General features: G+C 50.8%; 1 long non-coding RNA gene across 1 annotated transcript; it reads left to right on the top strand.

Annotated features, from left to right (window-relative positions):
- The first annotated feature begins 930 nt into the window (after positions 1–930).
- On the top strand, positions 931–3,977 carry LOC137458501 (uncharacterized). The gene is made up of 4 exons (XR_010991783.1): positions 931–1,105; positions 1,230–1,386; positions 2,750–2,911; positions 3,005–3,977. It is a non-coding gene; the product is annotated as an uncharacterized lncRNA (long non-coding RNA).
- Positions 3,978–4,437: the final 460 nt, after the last annotated feature.

The raw sequence follows: 4,437 nt of genomic DNA, 5'->3' as shown, positions 1-4,437 counted from the left end.
CGGCCCCTGGGGATGCTGCAACCGTAGCAGAGAAGCTGTGTTCCTGGCAGTTCTCTCTCCACCTGGATCAGGATGAAGGTGCAGGCCATTGCTCTGCAGCTAGGCACTGCTGAGAGCTGCAGCTGGTACCCAGATCAAAGACAGCTTTGTCTCTAAGGCCAGTGCTGCCGTGCCGCGGCGTGTGCCGCCCCGGGGGAGCTAATTTCTGCAGCCTAACTGCGCTGAATGCTCGAAAATTCTTAGGGGAAGAGCGGAGAGCGGAGAGCTTGACTCGAGCGTCGCTATGGATCCAGCGCCTACGCCCTAGCCCGGCTCTGCTCGTGCCAGGGGGGCAGCGTCCCGGTGGTCGCTATGGATACGGCGCCTGCACCCTAGCCCGGCTCTGCTCGTGCCAGAGGTGCAGCGTCCCGGTCGTCGCTATGGATACGGCGCCTGCGCCGCAGCGGGTCCGGTCCCGCGCACGCGCCCTCCTCGCGGGCTGCGCCCCGCTTTTCTGGCCGGGGGGGCGGGCGCCGTGCAGAGCAGCTTTGGAGCCGGACCGGTCGCGGAGAGCCCTGATTCGGCGCATGATGCCGTTCTGTGCCCCAGGGTGCCTGCGAACCGCCGTCCTTTGGCGGGGCAAGGGGTCCTGGCGCATTCAGGGAGCTTGCAGTGCGGTTTCCGGTGTCGCTGCCGGCCCGGGACTCCCAGGTGTGTTCCTTCTGGAGTCTGAAGGTGGTCTGGGGCCATCGGCAGGGCTTTTGGGGGTGACGGAGGAGGTCTGGGGGCACCTAAAAGGGTCTGGGGATATGTAAAGTTCTGGTGGGGCCATCTGAAAGGATCAAGGGTCATGGAGAGGCAGCTGGGCACCTCCGACGGACCCTTTGGGAGGTCTCTGCAGGCTCCCGTGGGAGCTGGGGGTGTCTCGGGGTGGGTTTGGGTTTGGGTTTGTGCTGCAAACAGCGTTGATAATGCAGGGACGTTTTAATTCCCACTGAGCGCATTGCATATTCAGCAAGGATTTTCTAATTTAGCAAGGCTATGTCACATGCTCAGTCAGAAGACTGGAGGGCAGGTTGGCCGGTGGACTACTCTCCAGGACTGGATTGACCTCACTCAGCTGATGGTGAGCAATAGCCTTAATTTCCATTCCTTATCCTCCTTAGGACTTCTGCTATTGTTATTATTGCTCTTATTATTGGTATTACTATTATTCCTACCCCTGAGTTTTCTCACTTTCCCCCTTCCAGTTGTCTTCCCCCCACATCCTGCTGTGTGATGCTTGTTTGCTAGCTGGCGAGTGCCCTCAGGGCTGTGCCGGCCACAGAGCCTGCTTGTGTCATCTGCCTTAGGCACACTCATGTGAATCCAGCATTCAGAGAGGCGCTGCCTGTTGGAAAGATAAAGGTGAGCCAATTCAGTCCTAGCAATGTGATGTCTGCAGGTAGCCAGCAGCTTGGCATGTTCTCCTGAGCTCAGAGCCAGACAGCAGGATGTCTCATCTAGGCTCAGAAACTCAGGTGCTAAGAGTGACCTGTGGTAAAAGCTGTGAACAATTGAATTGACATGTCAGTAGGGTTTGGACACAGGGTCGTGGAAGTCTCAGTGGGACAGACGCTCCAGTTTCGGAAGCCTGTATTTCATGTTGCAAGGAGGTTGTTCTACAGCTGAACACAGCTGTGTGTGTACAGCCGTGAAGTGCAAACCAAATGATTTCCCGAGCTCATCTGAATCCCAGAGCTCATGAAATTCAGGCCTGCCTTCCTGTAGTGTTGGATCTCTCAAGGGGAAAAGTGAAGAGGAGGAGAACTCTTTAGCTTTCTCTCTCTTTTCTTTCCCTCAATACACTTTGTCTTGCTTGGCTTTGAATCACAACTGTGACGTTCGGTTAGGTGGTGAATGTGTACTAGGTGGTACGACACCAAAAGAAGGAAAAAAGAACAGGAATAATTTGCGTTATAGATGACTCCAGGTAAAAGTTTTTGGTAACAGTTTTATTGGCACTAAAAGATCATAAAAAGGGAATAAAGTGCAATAAAAGGCAAGCAAAGCAGCGCGCTGGGCTTGAGAGGGGACAAAACTCCACCTCCACAGCAGCCTTACAATAGTTTTCTTCATCTTCTATAGTTACATCATCTACATAAGCAAACTTATGCTAAACAGAAGGCAGGCATGTGATAATGAGTCTTAGAGTAGGCGATCAAATCCCTTCTCCCCACATTCGGGTGGTAAGGGTCAATGTATCCATTTTCTCACGTGCACAATTTTGCAGGCTTCTTATCTGAAGAAAACAAATTCCTAGGTCTGAATGTTTATCTTTAAGATAAGCTCCGCCTCAGCCGTGATGTCTCCAACTAACCAGACAGTATCCTTGCAAGTCTGCAAGATATGTTTCTTTCCCTTTGCTCTCAAAACAGGCCTCACAAGATCCTGACCCTTAATCCCAGGGCACTCTAAGTCTTATAATTTTAAACATAGATCACCAGTATATTCATCACAATTTGTCATAAAAACCCCACAATTCCAGTAGGATTTCAAGTTCCTGCTTGATAATATAAAGCAGTCTGTGCTTTGTTGGTTGTTTTAGTTTCCTTGCTGTGCTGCAAAGATTTTGATAGGAATTTCTAGGTATTAACTACAGCCAGGGCAATCCTTCAAGTGCCCTAGGAATGCAGTGAAAACCTTTTGAGAATTGTTCCTGCTCTGTTACTCCTCAAGCTATGAGCAGACACACAGACAGTTGTTAACAGACTTTCTTTGATCATTCCAGGTCTGGTGTGCTGGGACTGGCAGGATTTTCCTGAGCTGTCCACGTACAGTTTCTGTTGACACTCTTCAGCTCGTACATCCAGTTTGCTGACAGAGGGTGTGGGGTTTGTGGGGCCCGGCAGCGAGAGTTTTCCAAAGAGGAGCTCTTAAGGGCAGCTCCAAGGTTAGGTTTGGATTCTCCTGGAGTCGCACACAGAACGAGTCTCACGATTCCAGCGGTCTAATTTTATAGCTGCATTTTCTTCTCTCTGCCTAGGTGAGAGAATGACCTCACTAAAGAAGAGAGATAGCCTGAGCTCTACAGGAACCTTGAACCCAAGCAGCCAGTGCCTTCTGTGAGTACAAGCTGTTCTTGTTCAACGTGGAACTAGTTGAGAGCTGAAGCCAGACCACACCTTAATTCCCGCAGCTTCCTCTTCTGCAGATTAAACAGTCCCAGTTCCTTCAGCCACTCCTCATAAGACTTGTTATCCAGACCCTTCACCAGCTTTGTGGCCCTTCTCTGGGGACACTCTCTCACCTCTGTGTGCTGGGGAACACCACTTCTGCCGGGCCAGCCACCAGCTGGGTTTAACTCTGTTCCCCACTGCTCTTGGGGCCCAGCCATCCATCCTGTTCTGCTGTCCAGCAGTCCCTTTGAAAAAAAATCCATCTGAAAAAAGAAGTAGCAGAGAAGGAAAGTTGAAGCTGCAAAGATTGCAGTCCCCTCAGTTGTTGAGGATTGTTTTGAGCAAGAGGGGCCTTGGGTCCCAGGAACGCCTGTGCAATTCAGGCCTTGAAGAATTCTCTGTGATAATATAGTGGCGGAGTAAGAGATGTGAGAAAGTGCTGATTGCTTGGTATGCTGAAGTCCAGCTGCCTCTGAGATGGGAGGCAAGCAAGATAAGGAGGAGGCGAGATCTGAGGAAGAGAGCAATTAGACCGGATAGAAGAATTCCACCGAGTTGTGAAAACAATGATGTAACCTTTTAGAGAGCAACCAATAGTATGTTGCCAAGCAGTGTCTTCTGGAGAGTTGATAGGAGCCAGTTCTGTGGGGTTTGTTGAAGTGAGTGGCCAGTCGTTCTACATGAACAGTTGTCTTAGTGCTAGCAAGTAGGAGGCTCTGAAGTGTGGTACTTTGAGAGCTCCATTCATACTTGCCCTTCAGGAGGAGCCAGCTCTTTCATTGAAGCCAGTGCTTTCATGCCAAAAGAAGGGAACTCTTCTTAGTCCACAGAGCACATGGGCAGGGGAAAATGTCTGTAGCTGGTGAGATGGCCTGTGCTACAGTCCATCTTCTTCATCTCCTCCTTACTCCTTCAAGTCTCATTCCCCATTTTCTTTTCAGAGAAACTTGCTAGGGAAAGCGTTAAAGTCCTGCCTTACAGCGACCAGCAGGAAATCTTTTCCACCCCATGATGGGATTGGGATGAAGGTCCCCTGGTCACAGAGGGACATTAGGTTAGTGATGCAACACCTGCTTTTCACACATCTTTTCTGTTAGGCACGAGCACCTGAATGTCCTCTGCGGTCCGTGCGGTGGCCTTCAAGGTGATCTACTCTTATACCCTTCTGTGGCACTCGGGTCAGAAGAGCAGGCTGGCTGTTGCCAAGAGCCTCCTGTCCCCGAGACTGCTTTTTGCTGTCTGAGCAGGTGACTCCATCTATTGGGGAAATGGCATTTCTCACCATTCTGGTGTCACTGGT

The sequence above is a fragment of the Melanerpes formicivorus genome, unplaced genomic scaffold, assembly GCF_026170545.1.
Source record: "Melanerpes formicivorus ecotype bairdi unplaced genomic scaffold, bMelFor1.0.p_v2 SCAF_255, whole genome shotgun sequence".
Classification (NCBI taxonomy): Eukaryota; Metazoa; Chordata; class Aves; order Piciformes; family Picidae; genus Melanerpes; species Melanerpes formicivorus.
This window is presented reverse-complemented; position numbering and strand designations above follow the sequence as displayed.